General features: G+C 41.0%; 1 protein-coding gene across 2 annotated transcripts in view; it reads right to left on the bottom strand.

The window, feature by feature from the left end:
- Window positions 1-298: 298 nt before the first annotated feature.
- CTPS2 (CTP synthase 2) overlaps window positions 299-21,321 on the bottom strand; it is a 358,316-nt gene continuing 337,293 nt past the window's right edge. For both annotated transcript variants that reach the window (XM_056559224.1, XM_056559228.1), the window contains one exon: window positions 299-2,445. The gene's annotated coding sequence lies outside the window, so the exon portion shown is untranslated. The remainder of the gene's footprint in view (window positions 2,446-21,321) is intronic.

Here is a 21,321-nt window from a genome sequence, read left to right as displayed (position 1 = left end):
TGATGTCAAAGCAGTAAGGACAGTCATATCAATTTGCAGCAATATCGCTGTGCAGCAACTATACCTAGAAAACTCATAGGGGCAGACATCACCTATGAACATTGTATATGAAAGAAAAAGCTTTAATGAAATGATAGAGACATAACTGAGATGAATCTGTCATGAAGACGTACTGTTCTGTAAATATGACAAGTCATTTACATTAACAAGTGACTGAAATGCATTTATGAGCATGGAGCACCAGCTCTAAAATAATACAGAAAAAAATGATAATAATAATAATATATATATATATATATATATATATATATATATATAAATCTTTGGTAAATAAGTCATTGATGTGTCCTCTGCTGCCAAGATGTTTAAACATCTATGCAGTGACTCTTCAAATATATCAGTTTGTGGGAATGCTGGGTGACAACTAGAACGACTGTCATTACGGCTCCTACAGGGGTTGTCGCCTGGCTTCCAAGACTCCGGAACAGCTTATGTGCTTAGTTATGCGCCACAAAGGTTCAGTGATAAAGCAGGAATGACAGGCATACTGGCCTGCCATCCAGAAATAGATAGAACTAAGAAATCACTGAAAAAGGAGAGGAAGAGTCAAAGACTTCTATTTAAACGGGTACTAGACATCCTATCCCCTATCCAAAGGTGCACCCCTTTAATGGTGAGTTTTCTATGTATTCTTTATACACTGCTCAAAAAAATTATGGGAACACTTAGTGGTGTTAGAGGCGCTACCAGGAGAGAGGCCAGTACATCAGGAGATGTGGAGGAGGCCGTAGGAGAGAAACAACCCAGCAGCAGGACTGCTACCTCCGCCTTTGTGCAAGGAGGAGCACTGCCAGAGCCCTGCAAAATGACCTCCAGCAGACCACAAATGTGCATGTGTCCACTCAAATGGTCATGAGGGCCCAATGTCCACAGGTGGGGGTTGTGCTTACAGTCCAAAACCTAGCAGGATGTTTGGCATTTGCCAGAGAAAACCAAGATTGGTTAATTCACCATTGGCACCCTGTGTTCTTCACAGATGAAACTAAGCAGGTTCACACTGAGCACATGTGACAGACGTGAGTCTGGAGATGCCGTGGAGAACGTTCTACTGCCTGCAACATCCTCCAGCATGACCGGTTTGGCGGTGGTTCAGTAATGGTGTGGGGTGGCATTTCTTTGGGAGGCCGCACAGCCCTACATGCGCTTGCCAGAGGTAGCCTGACTGCCATTACATAACGAGATGAGATCCTCAGACCCCTTTGTGAGACCATATGCTGGTGCGGTTGGCCCTGGGCTCCACTTAATGCAAGACAATGCTAGACCTCATGTGGCTGGAGTGTGTCAGCAGTTCGTGCAAAAGGAAGCCATTGATGCTATGGACTGGCCCGTCCGTTCCCCAGACCTGAATCCGATTGAGCACATCTGGGACAATTTGTCTCAGGAGTTGGAGGATGCTTTAGTCCAGGTCTGGGAGGACATCCCTCAGGAGACCATCCGCCTCCTCATCAGGAGCATGCCCAGGCATTGTAGGGAGGTCATATGGGCACGTGGAGGCCACACACACTACTGAGCCTCATTTTGACTTGTTTTAAGGACATTACATCAAAGTTGGATCAGCCTGTAGTGTGGTTTTCTACTTTGATTTTGAGTGTGACTCCATATCCAGACCTCCATGGGTTGATAAATTTGATTTCAATGTATCATTTTTATGTGATTTTGTTGTCAGCACATTCAACTATGTAAAGACGAAAGTATTTCATACGATTAGTTCATTCATTCAGATCTAGGATGTGTTATCTTAGTGTTCCCTTTATTTTTTTGGAGCAGTGTATATCTGAAAAACATATCTAGAGAACTATTCCAGGCACAACTTGAAATCTCTACCCTACCCCCTCAAGTATGATCTGACATGGTGGCTCTTTATAAACATGGCAGCCCTAACAATGAGGACCTTTCTGACACGTGCTGAGCTTTGCTACATATGGACAATAAAACATAGACCTTTCTTAAAAAGTGCAACTTGTTATGAGTGAATAAGTACTAACAATTGTTTATATTGAGTTATACTCAATTGTTGTTGTGTTTTTGTCCTGACCTTTAAAATGCTATAAAAATTGCAGCATGCTAACCAAGCCTAAGGGTATGTTCACACGTTTGTAACTCACAGTGGGTAACGCTACCATTCACTTCAACAGATCCGTCCGTAATTGCAAATCTTCCACTATTGCGAACTTTTAGGGTAAAGTGAAGAGTTACGACCGTGTGAACCTACCCTAAAAAGAACACTGGATTTGCCTTAAACAATTTCACAAAATAAAGAAAAAAGGACACTTGGATCTTCATTATTCTGATTCCTTGATGTGTTCTTGAAGCTGAGGGTCGCAGGTTGAGGTTCAGTTCGGGTGAATGATTCTGTTTCTTTTACGTCTCTCGAGAGCTTTTAGTCTAGTAATAAATAAACAACAAGTCATATTATATTACATTGTTGAGTGACTGAATAATGCAGCACAGAATACTAGTACAATGGAAGTAGTAACAGGAAAATCTTATGGACGATGGTAATGATACAGTAATGGTTATTGTTGTTGTTATGATTTTGTGAAATTGTTACATGTTATGATACATAACTACACAATAAATGCACAATAGGAGTTGTTGTATAAGCTCTTGCCAGTCTTGGCAGCTACTTATTTACTGCAGAGCGTAAGGCATGTTAAAATCCAGCATGGCCATAAAGGAGGTCCACAAGATTGTCAGCAATTCTGCCCAAAAAAAAAAAAAAGCAGCTGACCTTGATCTAATCTTTATAGCCAGCCTTTGCCCACAGCAAATATATAATAGTTAAATTAACCCCTAACCTGCCCCCCCAATGTAAAGGATGGGGTTTTTGTTTCAAGTCCCATGCAAGTATATAGGACTTCCGTTACCTTACTCCTCAAGCTCCGCTCTGCTTCTCCTGGTGAATGCGTCAGTCCGGCTGGCATGTACCATCTCACAAAGACACGCCCACCCTTTAAGCCACACCCCTTTTATTTTCAGCTTGAAATATCTTTACCATAACTCAGCCCCACCTGAGGATGGGATATGAGGATTAGAAATGAGGATTAGCTATGGGGACGGCATATGAGGACTGGATATGAGGATGGGATATGAGGACAGGATATGGGGAAGGGATATAAGGAAGGTATACGAGGTTGGGATATGAGGACAGGATATAGTGATGGGATAGAGGGACGGGATATGGGGATGAGATATGAGAACAAAATATGAGGACAGTATATGAGGTCGGAGTATGAGGAGTGGATATGGGGTCAGGTTGTTGCTTTTCCTCCCCCACAATCAATGATAAGGTAGGAAAAAACGGGCAGTGCCGGGTACTCAGCTAGTAACTATACATAAAATACAATCACAGGTTCCCTTTAAAGGAAAACTGACAGCAGGGCCCCCCCTCCAAAAACTGGAATAGAAAAGGTGGCCTTGTTTCTAATGCCACTTACCGGATGAAAATTAGTGCTGCAGTTTAGGATACATTCATCTATTTATTAACCCCTTCACGCTACATGATGTATGCATATGTTGTCATATGACATATGCTACATGACGTATGCATGACGTATGTCACGCGCTGACCCCGCATCATATCGTGTCGGTCCCGGCGGCCATCAACGGCCGGGACCCACGGCTAATACCGGATATCACCCATCGCGGTGATGCCCGGTATTAACCCTTCAGTTGATCGCCGCGTCTAAAGTTGAAGTAAACTGTGGCGGTTAACTTAGTGGAGCTGTTCGGGACCGCCGCGATGAAATTGCGGTTTCCCGGACAGCTTACAGGACAGCTGGAGGGTCCCTACCTGCCTCCTCGCTGTCCAATCGCCGAATGACTGCTCTGTGCCTGAGATTCAGGCAGGAGCAGTCGAGCAGCGATAACACTGATCAATGCCTGGCTATTACCAGGCAGTGATCAGTGTAGAAGATCAGTGTGTGCAGTGTTATAGCCCCCTATTAAAGTGTTAATTAAGATCTTTTAACCCCTCCATAATAAAAGTCAGAATCACCCCCCTTTTCCCAATAAAAAAAAAACTGTGTAAATTAAAATAAACATATGTGGTATCGCCTCGTGCATAAATGTCCGAACTATAAAATATAGTTAATTAAACCGCACGGTCTATGGTGTACACGTAAAAAAATTCCAAAGTCCATAAAAAAGTTAATAAAAAGCGATCAAAAAGTCCAATCAAAACATAAATGATACCGATCATGGCGCAAAAAATGAGCCCTCATACATCCCCATATGCAGAAGAATATAAAAGTTATAGGGGTCAGAAGATGACATTTTTAAACATATACATTTTCCTGCATGTAGTTAGGATTTTTTCCAGAAGTACGGCAAAATCAAATCTAAATATGTAGGGTATCATTTTAATCGTATGGACCTACAGAATAAAGGTAAGGTGTCATTTTTACCGAAAAATGCACTGCGTACAAACGGAAGCCCCCAAAAGTTACAAAATGAAATTTTTTTCTTAAATTTTGTCGCACAATTATTTTTTTTTCCATTTTGCCGTGTATTTTTGGGTAAAATGACTAATGTTACAGCAAAGGTAGAATTGGTGGAGCAAAAAATAAGCCATAATATGGATTTTTAGGTGCAAAATTTAAAGAGTTATGATTTTTAGAAGGTGATGAGGAAGAAATGGAAATGCAAAAACGGAAAATACCCTGCGTCATTAAGGGGTTAATAGAGACAGGTGCTGAATGTGTAATGTGTTTGATCAACATGGTCTGCACTGAATATTCAGGTTAGTGGGGGTGACCCTGCTATCAGTTTCCCCTTAAGAATCTCTATGACTAAAACTACAATGTGCTGACAGGTTCCTTTTAAAAATCTCTAAAACTAATGAGGCTGCATGCAACAAAATTTGTCACAAAATTTGATACAAAAATAAATAAATAAATAAATAATCCAGAAATGAGGCACTGGTTTAAATATCAGTGTGACTATAGAAATGTCATCTGACATTTTTCTTAATAATACAGCAGTGATCTGAAATCTGGCAAATAATCTGTAATATGTAAATCTCTCATTGCGATAAACTGTACTTTATATCAATGCCAAAATATCAAGTTAGGACAAATACATGGCACTGCAAAAAGCAGCAGTGATCTACAGTCTGCGTCACTGTATATTTAGTATAATTCCAAAGACTGGGCAGATGCAGAGTTTAGCATGCAGACCAACTAAACATAATTTATATACTGAGGAATTTTATTATTATTATTATTATCATCATTATTATTATTAAAGGGGTGTAGAAATCTAAAAAAAAATAAAATTACTTGTCCAAGTAACTAAAGCGGAGCACAATCTACTTGTCCCTCATGAAAATCCATTTGTCCTGGTGGGCAAATAATTTCAACCAAAATAGTATGCAAATAAGGTCTTTATTAGTTTCTGCACTTTCATTTTTTTCACCTTATTTTTTAATAGCCATAACTCTTATTTTTCCATTTACAGACTTATATGAGCCTGTTTTTTTGCGGGACCAATTATACTTTGTAATGACACCTTTCATTTTTCCACACTTCATGCTTGGAAAAAAAATAATTATTTGTGAGGTAAAATTGAAAAAAAAATGCAAATTTGGGGGGGGGTTCTTTTTTTAACGCCATTCTCCTTGTGGTCAAACTTACACACTATTTTAATACTGTAGGTCAGCCTGATTACACCAATACCAAATATAATTTTTTTTTTTACTTAAAAAATAATAATAATTCCTGACCCCTATAACATTTTTATTTTTCCATATACTGGGCTCGTTTTTTGGTCCATAATCTGCTGTATGTATTGGTACCATTTTGGTATTGATCTGACTTTTTGAACACTTTTTACTTCATTTTTTTCTGGGATATGATTTTATAAACATAAAAAACGCAATTCTGTGATTTTTTTTTAACGTTAACGCCATTGACGGATATAAAATGTTATTTTTTAATAGTTATTTTTTAATAGACAATTATGCACATGCCAAATGGTATGGAAGGTGTTAATGTTTTTCAAAGCTTTTATTAAACTTTTTTTTTAAATACACTTTATTAGGAGGAATCAATGATCCACCCCACTAGACCCCCAGGGATGGTTATAAGATCCCTTTAGACATCGCTGTCAACTTTGACATCGGTGATCTAAAGGGTTAATAGCCGTTACGGCGATGGTCGCATGCTGGGCTATTAGCGGCGACCCCGCTCCATACACCCTAAGCGCCGGTGTGAGGTGCAGACTTGTGTCCCATGCAAGTCTGCGTCCGCTCCTGCACTTGACACCGGCATTATAAAAAATAAAAAAGGAAGTCAGTCCGGCCCTGCTTGCCCGATGCAGGGCTAAATCTATGAAAAATTCACCTGCCTGGCGCCCGGAACTACATATCCCGGGCATCGGGCGATAGGATTTCCACATCCCTGTATTATTATTATTATTGTTTTTAGTTCAGTTTTTTGAGCCAAAGCCAAAAGTGGATCCAGCAGGAAGAAAAATCATGAAGGGGGTTGTTTTCATCTAGAAAACAATATGTACAGTTGGCACATGGGGACATAAAAATGAAAAGCAAAATTATACTCCCCACATGAACTGTGTGCTTAGCCCATCTGTGGCTGAGGTGGGTAAGGCCATGTTCATATGTCGGAATTTCCTTGCCGGATTCTGCACTGGAATTTGGCACAGAGATTCTGCTGCAGGGGAGTTCTGTTGAATTCAAGGTGATTCTGCTGCACTGTGCACACAGCGGAATTTCCGTGCCATTTCCGTGTCCGCAGAAAGAATGAATATGTTCATTCTTTCTGCAGACTAGGCACGAAATGAATAGCCATCTATGAGATGGTGCATTCCTGTGCTGTCCTAGCGCAGGCATGTTTATGGACTGCCCGCAGTTTGCGGACTGTCCACACGGAGATTCTCCATGCAGACTTTCCATAGTGTGAATATAGCCTTAAGCTGCATCCAGAAGTGCATGAAGCAGTAGTGATGAGCAAGAGCATCAGACTGGCAGCTGTGGGGGACCAGAGGAGGTAAGTATAATTTTTTGTAGTATATATATATATATATATTTTTTTTTTTTTTACTATTAAGGTTACTCTGTTACCCTGTGCTAACTGTACCAATTTTTTTTCCTGGAGCTGGAAATTTTTTTACGGTTACAAACCAAAAGTACACTTATGAACTTAGCCTAAAGGGGCAAGTCCCACTACTATTTGCATTAAAGAGCTGCACACACCAGCCGTGGCCAGTACCACTATGTGTACAAACACCCTTTTAGGGTCACACGTAGAGCATCCACAGCGTATTTGACGCCGCGGATGCACTACTGACCATCCCTAGAGTGTGCCTCCTGCTGGGCCCGTGTGTCCTGCTTTGTCTGCTCGAGTAGCAGCGTGCATGCTCAGTATACTCACAGACATCGCAGTTGCTTCCCCTGCTTCCTGAGCTAGGCAGAGAGCGGCCGCGGTGTCTGAGTACGCTGTGCATGCCCATGGTGGATTGCTGCTATGAGCAGACAAAGCAGACGCACCACAGGCTCAGCAGGAGGCTCACTCTAGGTTTGGTAAGTAGTGCATCCGCAGCATCAAATATGCTGCACATGTGCTACATGTGACCCTATCCTTACTTGGAAATCAGTATAACAAATGTATGCAGTAACCTCCTATGTGCTTTCTAGAAGCAGCTTTAGGCAGCCAGAAGGTTATCATTAGGGGTAGGGGTACAGTGTATACGCAGTACAGTGGGAAATACACTGCGTATTATCCTATAAGCAGGCAAATAGGGCTACCTGACAGCAGCCCCGTGTGCGCAGTGAGGTTTGGAGACGTGCCTCAAAACCTTACCACACACACAGGTCTGCCACAAGTAGTCCTGTGTCTCTGATTATAGGAGAAAATACAATGTTTTCCACTGAGCAGTGTGAAATACGCTGCGTAGACGCTAGGTGTGACCCAACCCTTAAAGCAAAATAAACTAGTGACTCTGACTCTGGCGATATATAACTTACATCTTCTTACACAGCCATTCTTATAAAATTAGCATTTATGTCCCACACCCCAAGCCAAGTGCACTCTCCCCACCCACCTATCAATGATTGACAGCATTCTTCCTATAAATGGTAGACAGAGCTGTGGCGGCTGAACATAAATATAAAGCACTCGTGCACTAGGCTCAGCATGCAGGATGGATGTTCTGATTCTAAGACCATTCCAGGTGGACATTCCATGGGCAGCAGGTGCAAGATGAACAAGCAGGTGCTAGGACCAATCCATAGATGACAATTAATTTCCAAATGGATTCTGCTGAAAGAATGAACATGTGGAGTCCAGCGTTTCAGTTCTGCCATGTGCACGGTGCAGCGGAATCAAATTGAAGAGTGAAAGGGTGCTGCTCTGAAATTCCACCGTGTAAATGGGTCCTCATACTTAAATAATAATAATCCAAAAATAAACGAGACTGTTGGTTGGAGGGCAAAATGCACAATAATTACTACCGTAATAGATTGCCGGAGGCAATCCAATAAAGGCCCTGGGGGTCCCAACCAAAAATGCTATATACAGGACTTTAATGTGCGGGTCCAAACTTATAATGGTGAAAAAAGAGAAGGAAAAATTGGTGGCGAAACGTTGAGGGGGGCAGTGTTATGGTTTTAACTGCTATGTGCCCTGACAATCAGTAGTTCTGAGATGCTAAAACACAATTGTATCTCCTACTAACTATAAACAATCATGGAGCTGGTTGAGCCCAATAAGCCTAATTACATCAGTTAGGAGCACATAGCGTTTTTAAATGCGTGTTTTTTCCTTCATTCACCATTATAATTTTGGACCCGCACATTAAAGTCCTGTATATAGCATTTTTGGTTGGGACCCCCAGGGCCTTTATTGGATTGCCTCCGGCAATCTATTAGTAATTATTACTCATACTTAAATAAGGCACTATAAATGTGGAGACAGATTCCATTTAAAACTATGCATTCTGATACTTTCTGATAAAACCTAAAATGTAAAGGAGTGGTTAAAACTGGTGCAAAAATTTGAACATTCAAGTTTTGGTTAGCTAGAGGAAACCAATGACAGGAGCGGCAATATGAAACTATTTGGGGACAGTGAAATAGACGGATGGTGGGTAGAGAAATGTGGGAAATTTGTTCCTTACCTGAAATTTCCTTTTCCTGGAGTCCATAGGCGGCACACCATGGGTTAACTTTCCTTCTAACCCAAGAACAGAAGACATATTAAGCAGTATGCTAATACAGAAACAAGGTAATTAGACATAATTAGTAAATAATTAGACAACTCCTAGCTAGGATAGGGTACAAAAGACCCCACAAACCAGGGAACACTTGTATAGTATGCAGCAATAAGAGAATTTATTTAGGGAGGGATAAAGTTGTGCTGCCTATGGACTCCAGGAAAAGGAAATTTCAGGTAAGGAACAAATTTCCCACTTCCTGGTCGTCCTACGGCGGCACACCATGGGACTTGTAAAGCAGTCCAGGTAACAAAAAGATAAAGGGGGGGGGGGGGGGGGAACTAAATGCTACTAGCTCCTTGAATCACACTTGCACCAAAAGCTGACCCCTCAGTGGCAGAGATGTCCAGACGATAATGCTTCATAAAGGTTGTTGGTGACGCCCAGGTTGCCGCCTGGCAAATTTGGTCTAACTGAAAGTGGAACTTTTCCGCCCAGGAGGCTGCTGTTGAGCGTGTTGAGTGAGCTCTTAGACAAAGAGGCGACGTTGAACCTTCCAACTCGTGGCAACACCGAATCGTGTCTCTGACCCATCTGGCCAAAGAGGCTTTACTAGCTTTCTTCCCTTTCTTAGCCCCTTGGAATAGGATGAAGAAGGCTTCCGATGTTCTAAACTATGTGGTCCTCTCTAGGAATGTCAGAACCGCTCTTCTTACATCTAAGAGGTGTAGTTCTTTACCATCTTCCTCCAACAAGGCTGGTAGGACCAATTCCTGGTTTAGGTCCATGCCGTCAGGTTCAGGCTGCCTGGGTCAGGGTGAAGGAGGCCTCCTTGAAGCAGGAGATCTTCTATTGGGGGGAGCTTGAAGAAGTCTCCTTTCGATGTTTCCCACGCGAGTTGAAACCATGCCCGTTGTAGCCAGAAGGGCATGATCACTATAGCATGGACTTGCTCGTCGAGGATTTTCCTGAGCATCCGAGGGATTAATGGAAGAAGGGGGAAGGCGTAAATGAAGGTATCGACAGACCGTCTACTGCGAAGGGGTGTCCCGCTCGAGAGAGAGCAGAACTGCAGCATTTTCCTGTTCTCTTGAGAGGCAAAGACATCCATCATCGGCAGTCCCCATTTTTTCACCAGCATTCTGAAAATTTTCGGGTTGAGTCCCCATTTTCCCGGCAAGATATTCCTTCTGCTCAGCCAATCGGCCCTGGAATTCTATATCCCTCTTATTTGTACCGCTGAGATGGAGAGAAGATTCTTCTCTGCCCATTTCATCATTCGTGCACATAGCTTTTGAAGCTCATTGCTCCTGGTGCCGCCTTGTTTGTTTATATAAAAAACAGCTGGAAGGTTGTCCGACTGAACCTGTACATGGTGACTTTTCAGAGTCCCTCTGAAGTGTTTCAGTGCTAAGAAGATCGCTTTCATCTCCTTGAAATTGGAAGATTTCGCTGCTTCTTTCTTCTTCCAGACTTTTTGCACCCACAGACTTCTGACATGGGCACCCCAACCGTAAGCAGAGGCACCGTAGTGAGGACTATCGGTTGGGGACATATCAGACTTTTGCCCTGGAGGAAACGGAGAGGATTCAGCCCCCACAGAAGATCTTTCTTGAGTTTCCTCGGAAGATGAATAGTGGAATCCAGGGACGATTGAGACTTGTCCCATCTGGACAGGATGTGTGATTGGAGACTCCTGATGTGAGATTTCGCCCACAATACTGCATCTATTGATGATGTTAATAGTCCCAGCATCTTCATGGCATGTCGAATCGTGCATGACCAGAGACTCAATAGAGTTTGAAGATTCTGGAAGATGTTGATCGACCTCTCTTTCGATAAAAACAATCTCATCTGGCTGGAGTCCACTATAAATCCCAGAAAGGTAATCCTTTGTGTGGGTGTTAAGTGTGACTTGTTGTGGTTTATGAGAAAACCATGGTTGTTCAGGACTTCCATTGTTACTTGGAGATGACTGATGAGGAGTTGTTTTGACCGGGCTTTGATAAGCCAGTCGTCCAGGTACGCTGTCACATGACTGCCCAGTAGTCTGAGATGGGCTACTAGAACTACAACTACTTTCGTGGAAACCCTGGGTGCTGAGGTTATCCCAAAGGGAATACAAGTAAACTGAAGATGCCGGATGTGACCATGACTCTTCACTGCTATGCGAAGAAACCTCCGGTGAGATGGTCGGGCCGGGATATGCAGATACGGATTCTGGAGGTCCAGTGATGCCGTATAATCCCCTTCTTGGATATCTAGGACTGCGGACTTTATCGACTCCATTTTGAATCGCTTCTTCACAAAGAATTTGTTGAGATCCAACAAGTCTATGACTAATCTCCAGTCGCCACTGGATCTTGGTATCGCAAAGATGGGGGAGGTGAACCCTGTTCTTTCCTCTCCTACTGGAACTTGTTCTAACGCTTTTTTGAGAAGAAATTGATGGATTAGATCCGAGACTACTGCAGAGGCTTGATTTATCATAAATCTGTCTGGAGGGATTGATCAAAGTTCTAGGGAATATCCGTTTGCCACTGTATCTGACACCCAGGCATCTGAGGAGGTTTGGGACCAGGTATTCGCAAAGGCTTGAAGCCTGCCTCCCACTGGGTGAAGTTGTATCCTGGAATCATTGGTCCTTGTCTTTCCACAGAAATGGCTTCTTCCTCGAAGCTGCGGATTCCTGTTTCTTAGGGTATTGACGTCTTGCACCAGTTTGGCGAAAATTCCATCTTCTTCTGAACGGACTCGAGTATCGACTCCTTCTGACTGGGTTCCTATATTTACCAGATCTTTTCTCTTCATATGGAAAGTATTCACCTTTATCTTTCCTTAGGGACTTCAGTATGCCCTTTAATTGGGGACCAAATAAAGAGGAGGGGTGAAATGGGAGCTTCATGAAACTGCTTTTGGAAGATATGTCTTCCCCCCAGTTCTTGATCCACAACGCTCTTCTAGTCGCGTTGGATAATGCTAAGGTTCTAGAAGAGAACTTCATGACGTCTAGTGGGGCGTCACATAGAAATTCCAGATTTTATCAGCGGGAAGTTCTTCAGGAGGTCTTTTCGGGAAACACCATCCTTAATATCCCGAGCCAGATCTGACACCCAGATTTGCAGGGCCCTGGTGACAGGCAGTGAAGACGCCGCTACTTTGGCTGCTGCGGCCGCTGATCCATACAATTTTTTGCATAGTAAATCTGCCTTTCTTTCCATCGGATCTGACAGCAAGGTGGATTCCTCGGACGGAAAAATTGCTTTTTTTGTTAAACGGACTGCCGCTAAGTCCACCTTGGGTGGATTTTCATAGGCCGCTGGGGATAGTCTGTAGGTGGTGCGTAACCTTGAACCAGGATCAGTATGCTTTTCTGGTTTCAACCAGCCTTTCCGAAACCAGTCTTTACTAAGTAATAGTCTTTAATAAGTAATAGTACACGACCCCAATTCACCCTAGGGACTCCAGAAGCCTGAGGGTTTGGGGCCCATGCTTCTGTAGGAATCTTCTGTCTTCTCAGAAGAAAATTAAATACAAGTGTTCCCTGGTTTGTGGGGTCTTTTGTACCCTATCCTAGCTAGGAGTTGTCTAATTATTTACTAATTATGTCTAATTACCTTGTTTCTGCATTAGCATACTGCTTAATATGTCTTCTGTTCTTAGGTTAGAAGGAAGGTTAACCCATGGTGTGCCGCCGTAGGACGACCAGGAAATAGGTAATGGTCTTTTGGCTCCTCCTCCCTTTATCTCCTTTCCTCTCCAGGGGTGGGTGTTTGGTGGGGAATAAATCCTGACAGATTAAGTATGCTGTATGTAAAAAAGTATTGGAAACGTAAGGAAAATAGACACAGAGTTTTGGATCTCAAATGAACATAGTATTGAAAAAACATATTGAATGGAATTTTCACTGAAACATAAATAGGAGAAATGTAAAATGTTTAGTTATATGTCTCCGCTCTTTAGGATCTAGCTCCATTTTTATCTAAGGAAATAAATATATAAACAAATAAAATAAAATAAAATCCTGCCACTATTGAGCTGGCAGCTGCAGTAATGCAAAAATGCTTTATCTATCTGCCAGCTATAACTACATAGATTTGTGCTTTCATGGCACCCTTTACTAGGAGTGGGCATTAACCTGTATAAATTGAGAATTTGCAATGTTATAATGGACATTACATTAAATGCTATTGCCTAATATTTAACAGAAATTAAAATTTCAACCCAAGGCTGACCTCTCCAGACAATATAAGGTAGTGTTTCCTAACCAGTGTGCCTCCAGCTGTTGCAAAACTACAACCCCCAGCATGCCCGGACAGCCTTTGGCTGGTAGTTGTAGTTTTGCAACAGGTGGTGGAACACTGGTTGGGAAACACTGATTTAAAGATTAAGCAATATTTTGGAGGAGCCATTTCTAAACATTGCACACTGCAGGCATATTGCTTCCCAAATGCATAACATGAAGGAATCCGTTAATTCTCAGTTTACCATGGAGAGAACGGTAATTGGTTAATCTGGGGCATGTTCTGTAAAGTATGGCTGCAGGCCATCTATAAGCAAAGACGGAAAATTCCCTTTCTCTTAAATATTTTACAAGCTTTACTACAGTCTAATAAAACACGCAGAATCACTAACCAGATATGTTCAATTTTATTTTACCATAACATGGTGCTTAACCCGGAAACCAAGAATCATCTGTAAATAAAACATTATCCCTTCAGCATTTATTTACTTTTTTTTATTGTAAACAGATACAACATTCTCTTAATATACCTAAATAATGGTCAGAGCTCAGGCATTAAAGGGGTATTCCGGTATCAGAAAAAATGATTTAAATTAGACTATAACCCCAAGACATATAACTTACTAACATAGTGTTATTACAAATTGTACTGGCTTCAGCATGTTTTTTTGTGATTCACCCCTGACAGGAAGTTAAGTAGTCACCCCTGACAGGAAGTGTAGTCCTTTCATTGTCAGTGTAGTGTTGTCTCAGCAGCTCTCTGGCTCCTCCCACATCATCCTTTTCTGTCTCAGGAGGCTTGGCTGGATCTGGTTTGTGAGTGATGCCACAACCTCTGACCAGCCTCTACAGCCTACATCACTATGTCCCTGTCACATACACCTATACATATATATCTTTATTGGACATTTAGGGAGAATGATCTGTGTTTACAGCACGCTGCCTTGTAAGACTAGGATTCCATTTAGGCTTAAAAAACGCCAGAAAAACTGCCACAGATTTTCCCTGCGTTTTGTCGTTTTTGCCTTTGAGTGGAAAATGCATTTTTGGCCCCTTTGGCGTTTTTTTTTCACAAAAAAAAAAAAAAAAAAGGATGCAGTAGGGATGGAAAAAATGTATTTGACAAGATTTTTTTTATAACGAAGTTTTAACAGGAACCAATTTATGTGGACAGGCAGGGACCTAAAAATGTAGTCGACAATAATAAAAATGTAGAAAGGAGCCATTTAAATGTAGAAATAATATATATTTTTTAAATTATTTTATTTTTATTAGTAATGTACTTTAATAATGTGTTTAATAAAGTGTGTGTGTTTAACTTTATTCTCTCTATTTTTTAGGTAGTACTACTACTCCCAGTATGGAACAGACTGTTCCATGATGGGAGTAGTAGTACCTGTACTAATAGACAGACCGCCCCGGGTGTCACTCCTGACACCAGATGCGATCGTCCTATCTATAGCAGAGATGCGGAGTGGTTCTATACAGCGCTCGCATCTCTGCTCTGTACTCCGGCCTGCCAGTGATGTGAATAGAAATTCACCTCACTCATTCATATTTTCCGCCCAGAGTGGGGATTGGCCGGATGGTTGCAGCCAATACCCGCTCTCAGTGGGAAATACTGCCACCGGAGTACAGTGCAGAGATGCGAGCGCTGTAGAGAGCCGCTCTGCATCTCTGCATTAGATAGGACGATCGCATTGGGTGTCAGGAGTGACACTTGCTGTGATCTGTCCTTAACTGCAAGTACTACTACTCCCAACAAGAAGCACACTTTGCTCCATGCTGGGAGCTGTAGTACCTGCATTAAGAGACAGATTGCAGCAAGTGTCACTCCTGGCATCTGCTCTGATCCTCCAGTATAATGTGTAGATGCGGCCGGCCGCTCTTCTATGGTCCCCTGCACTGACATGTATATACACCAATTCATATTTCCCACAGAGAGTTGTGATTGGCTGGAACATCCGGCCAATCACAGCTCTCTGCGGGAAATATGAATAGGTGTAAATATACGGCAGTGCAGGGGACCATACAAGATCGGCCGTCCGCCTGCATCTATACATTATACAGGAGGATCGCAACGTCTTTCAGAAGTGACTGCCGGGGCGATCTGTCAAATAGTACATGTACTACTACTCCCATCATGGAACAGTATTTTCTCCAATAGTACTACCGAAAAAATATTTTAAAAAAACTTTATTTAACACATTATTCAAATACATTATTAATAAAAAGTTTAACAAATCAATTATAACAAAATATATTATTTTTACATTTAAATGGCCCCTTTCTAAATGATTATTGTTGGCTACATTTTTGGTTCCCTGCCCGCCCACATAAAAAAATGTTTCCATCACTACTGTATCTTTTTTATTATTTTCTTTTTAATGGTACCCTATGAAATTTTATTAAAAATGGTATCTCCACCACTTTTTTGGATCGCTATAGTCCAAAAAAGAATAAAAAAACGCCAGCAAAAATGCCAAAGTTAAAACCCACATGGCTTTTTCTTGGTGTTTTTTTTTTTTTACTCCCATAGACTTCTATGGGGAAAAAACACCAAGATTTTCCCGAAAAAAAAGTCTGAACAAGAGGTTGTTTTGGAAAAACTGCCAAGGAGCCAAAAAGAGCTGAAAAATGCCCTTAGGATTACAAAAAAAAACCTGAATCTGAAAAACTCCAAGTGGATCTGCATTTTGCAGTTCACTATTGACTTGCAGCTAACATTTGGCCGTGACACTTTTTTCAGAGAAAAAACGACGTGCGGCAAAATGGGCGTTTTTTCCCCGGCTATTTTGCATGAAAAACATCAGTGGAATTCTAGCCTTATGAATGATATTCAGACTTGTAACAAAAACACATACTCAGGATTGCGTACCTCTATATACTTTTATCTAAAATATCTTCACATTTATCATATAAAAACTTCAACAGCAGCAATACAGAAATAATAGCCCAGTGCAAGGTTTAGGCAGTCCTCAGATTAGGCATCTTCCTCGCCGTAATCCTCTTTGCCTCCGGGCAAGATACAGGACTCTACAAGCCTGTGGGAGCCAGCTGACCAGGTAACGTTTCAGCAACCTCTCTTTCTCAGGTTTCAGAAAGGGAGGTTACCCTCCTGAAATGTGAGACGGTTGCCATACCCCCTCCCATAGGCTTGCATTGAGGGGGTGGGGTGTGACATCACAAGGGGGTGGGGTCGTCACGTAACGATACTATGGCCCCTGTATTGTGAGTTATCAGCACGGAGTGGTCTTTGCTCCATGCAGCTGATGACAAGCGGTGCTGCAGGAGAGATGTCTAGGAGCGGGGTTCCCCTTTAAGGCCAGGTGGATGGGAGAGAAAAATATTTAATCATAAAATACATCTGTTTTTTATTTTTTTTTCTTGAGTTAATAGACATGAGTTTTTTCTGCAGTCAAGCAGTAAAATCATTGAGTGTTGAATAATTATGACAAGTGTAATTTGCTGTATGTAAGCCGATTAATTTTCTGAAACTTTAATTCAGTGCTTGGAATTTTTTTTTTTTTTTTTTCAAATAGTTTTTATTGAAATTGTTTAAAGTTTTAACAAAGAGAGTATTGCATATAAATGAATAAGTCATTCTCAAACTGTAGTCCAGTGGCTATTAGGAAGATGTTTTGACGGATTGTCTATGGATTCCATAGGGGAACACGGTTCTTTGTGTTGTGGGTTTTTAAACAAGACAAGGTATCAAGGATCTACTCAACAGACATTATGTTAACAGCTTTAATATAGTATGTGCAAAGAAGAATGTATAAAAAAAAAAGTCAAAACTACAAGGCATATCCAGGCCAAATTTAAAGGGATACTCCCCTGGGAAACATGTGTTCAACTGGCCAGAAAGGTAAACAGATTTGTAAATTACTTCTATTTAAAAATCTTAATCCTTCCAGTACTTATTAGCTGCTGTATGTTCCACAGGAAGTTCTTTTCTTTTTGAATTTCGTTTCTGTCTGACCAAAGTGCTCTCTGCTGACACCTCAGTCCATTTTAGGAACTGTCCAGAGCAGGATAGGTATGCTATGAGGATTTGATTCTACTCTGGACAGTTTCTGACATGGACAGAGGTGTCAGCAGAGAGCACTGTGGTCAGACAGAAAGGAAATTCAAAAAGAAAAGAACTTCCTCTGGAACATACAGCAGCTGATAAGTACTGGAAGGGTTAAGATTTTTAAATAGAAGTCATTTACAAATCTGTTTAACTTTCTGGCACCAGTTGATTTTAAAAATATAATGTTTTCCAGTGGAGTACCCCTTTAAGATGTCAAATAAAGGAAATGTTAACTGTAAAGAGAGCCTGGCATTTGTCAATGTTTTTGATGCTTTAATTCAGCTATACAGACACATGTAATGGCTCCACCAGAGCTTTTAATAGTTGTTGCTAAAGGATCAGATGGAGCCGTAACGCATGCAGCATTCTAGGCTATTGTCTGTATAGCTGAAAAAAAGCATTAAAGGGGTACTCAGGTGGCAAACAATTTTTTTCAAATCAACTGGTGCCAGAAAGTTAAACAGATTTCTAAATTACTTCTATTTACAAATCTTAATCCTTCCAGTACTTATCAGCTGCTGTATACGAGGAAGTTCTTTTCTTTTTAAATTCCTTTTCAGTCTGACTACAGTGCTCTCTGCTGACACCTCTGTTTGTGTCAGGAACTGTTTAGAGTAGGAGAAAATCCCCATAACAAACCTTTCCTTCTCTGGACAGTTCCTGACATGGACAGAGGTGTCAGCAGAGAGCACTGTGGTCAGATTGAAAAGGAATTCAAAAAGAAAATACCTTCCTGTGGAGCATACAGCAAACGATAAATACTGGAAGGATTAAGATTTTTTAATAGAAGTCATTTAGAAATCTGTTTATTTTTCTGGCACCAGTTGAATTTAAAAAAAATCTAAAATAGTTTTCCACTGGAGTATCCCTTTAAAGACATTCTGAGTGCTGGACTCTTCGTACAGTTACTGCATTCACTCTGCGTACAATGAATGTGGTGATTGTCGCCTCAGTTAGTGAATGGCGGGCTAGCGTGCTGTCACTGGCGAGACCGGTTCGTTCCAGAGGGTATAGGCTGGAGCGGGGGGTTTCAGTAGACGGACCCTCCACGATCAGACACTTGAATAGAGGATACGTTTTAGCAGCTGGATAACCCCTTTAATATCATTATGGCCACATTGTATTTTGTATTCAGATTTTGCATTGAAGCTCAGGAGCTTTCATATGATAGTCAGAAATGCATTTGTTCATGTGCTGAGCTGCAGGTATCGCCATGCATGCAGTATATAGAATTATAATAAATGTCTGTCAAAAGTCGCCCACCTGCTTGCTGACACTAGTTTTTGTATCAAGAGTTGTTTGTTGTTTGTTTTTTTCACAATGCCCAGAGTAATAAAATGAAATACAAGCAAATATTATTTGCTGACTATACAATTACTGTATGCTATCCAATATTCTTGTCAGAGCTTTCCACTGAGAAGAAACAAATAAGCGTATATCTGAAATACTGCAAAATAGAATGAACAAATTAGTCGTTCATGTCTGGTGAAGGGCAAAACTTTCATTTACTTTTGCCATGAAGAATGGAGCCGTCACAACTTGCAGGTGGCCTCGGCATATAAAAAAAAGTCATGTATTATAACACTTCACTATAACTAAAAGAAAGGTCCTGACATACAAGGATTGTGGGGGGGGGGGGGGGGGTATTTATCAAAGGATTTATGTGGTTTTTTTTTATGTAACTTTGGCGCAATACTTTGGCGCAGTGTCTTTTTGCGCCAAAGTTTGGCACATCTTCTCCACTGTCATTTTTACAACTTTCTCAAAATCACACGGTCCTGTGTGTGATTTTAACTTTAGTCATTAATTCATCATTTGCGCCAATCGATCTTTGGCGCAATTTTGGCCCAAATCCCGTTTTTGTTGGCGCAAATCGACGCCAAGAAATTTTGTACATGGAAAACACACTTAGCAATGTCAGAAAATGTAAAGGCGTCAAAATACATTAAATAAAAATTTGGGGTGAAAGCAGCAACGCCTCCAGGGCTGCTCAATACTATCCTGCGACATAGTTGTCTCTGAGGAACCTTCACCCTCCGTTGAGCCAGCATTGGACATGGCCGCACAGGTTCAGGAATGGTAAGCACTAAAGCAGTGGTCTCCAACCTGCGGACCTCCAGATGTTGCAAAACTACAACTCCCAGCATGCCCGGACAGCCGTTGGCTGTCCGGGCATACTGGGAATTGTAGTTTTGCAACATCTGGAGGTCCGCAGGTTGAAGACCACTGCACCAAAGTAACAAAAAAAAAAGAAAAATACCCAAGTTGAAAATAAAATCCATTTCACATGGTGGCTATAAACCCCACAAATGAAAATAACTCATGTCGCTTGCTGATATACTGCAGGAGGGACTCCGAAATGGCCGCTCTACAGGGTAAAATACGCGTCCTCTGTGGTGGTAAGTTCTGTGTAAAAGGCGCTGTGAATGGCTCATTTCAACATTTGAGCCAAAATTACTAACAACTTGCACCAATGACAAATTTGGTGCACGAAAACCAAAGTGAAAAAAAAAGGGTAAAAAGAAACTGTCAACAGGCAAAATTGATAAATACCCCCCCCCCCCTATGTTTCCTAATGGGTCCCGTACATGAAAGTGTAGCAGTACTATTAACCAGCGGCATTTGTAAAGTATTGGTGTAGAAGACAATATGCAGCAAACATCAAGACACGTATAATAAAGCAATTTGTGTGACCATTGTTTTTTAGGATATTTTGTATTGTTTAATGCTGAGCCACCTCAACTAATAAGTCCTATGTGGCACTGCACCTGCTGCGCTTCACATAATTCTATTTCTAAATAAAATAAATAATGTTTTAATTCCAAAACATTTAATTCCAAAAATATTTCCGAACATAGCCAATTATTTTAATTTCATTAATGCTTTAAATATAAAATATATGATAAAGTGGGTGTTAAACATTTATTTTTTTATTTTGCAAAAAAAAAAAATTCCTGATATTTTTAATCCTTGCATGAGCTTGACCCTCGCACAATACGCTGCAATACTATTAGGACTACAAAGCTGTCAGTCGTTTGTGCATAGGGTAAAAAGCCATGTTCGCCAAATGTCAGAAAAGGATTAATAAGATACTATATATATATTTTTTTTTTTTCTACAAGATACAGTAAAAGAGAGGTAACCAAATCATAGATATTTGGGGAGGTGGAAAACTTTTACCCTCAAAGGAAGGATAATGGGAGGAAACAATTTTCAGAGGATGTTTCCAACTATCCCAGGTTAATTAATGTCTTTATTTCTATGGTTATAAATCCATTTATGTGTATTAATGGCATATTGGCCTCTATTCCTGCCTACTTGACAATCTACCCTAAGAAATAGACCCCCAACAGGATGACAGTCTCTATACTGAATGCATGCAAGGTGTAGCATTGTCAAAACAATAAAATACAAACACATTACAAAAGTCAGGGATCAGGTCAGGGCAAAATGACAAACTGAACTGCAAACAAGAAAAAAACAGAAGAAGCACAAACTACACATATAAGCAATATCAACCACCCTGGTCGGTAACAATGATACCGATGCAGTACAGAAACAGTAAGCAAAAAGAGTAGTCAGAGAACAAGCAAATAAATGCAGGTAGATCAGGAGATACAATTACAAAACCAGTAACAAGGAATGATCCAATATTTCAGGCAAGGAACACTGGAATGAGTGGAATACAAATGGCCAGTCAAGAGATGTCTTGAAACAGGTAATACATACATTAATGGACCAGTCTCCACACACAACTGCAGGGATGTCGCCAGGG

This window comes from Hyla sarda, chromosome 2 (assembly GCF_029499605.1).
Source record: "Hyla sarda isolate aHylSar1 chromosome 2, aHylSar1.hap1, whole genome shotgun sequence".
In the NCBI taxonomy this organism is placed as follows: Eukaryota; Metazoa; Chordata; class Amphibia; order Anura; family Hylidae; genus Hyla; species Hyla sarda.
The sequence above is the reverse complement of the archived record's forward strand: the minus strand, read 5'-3'. Positions and strand labels throughout refer to the sequence as shown.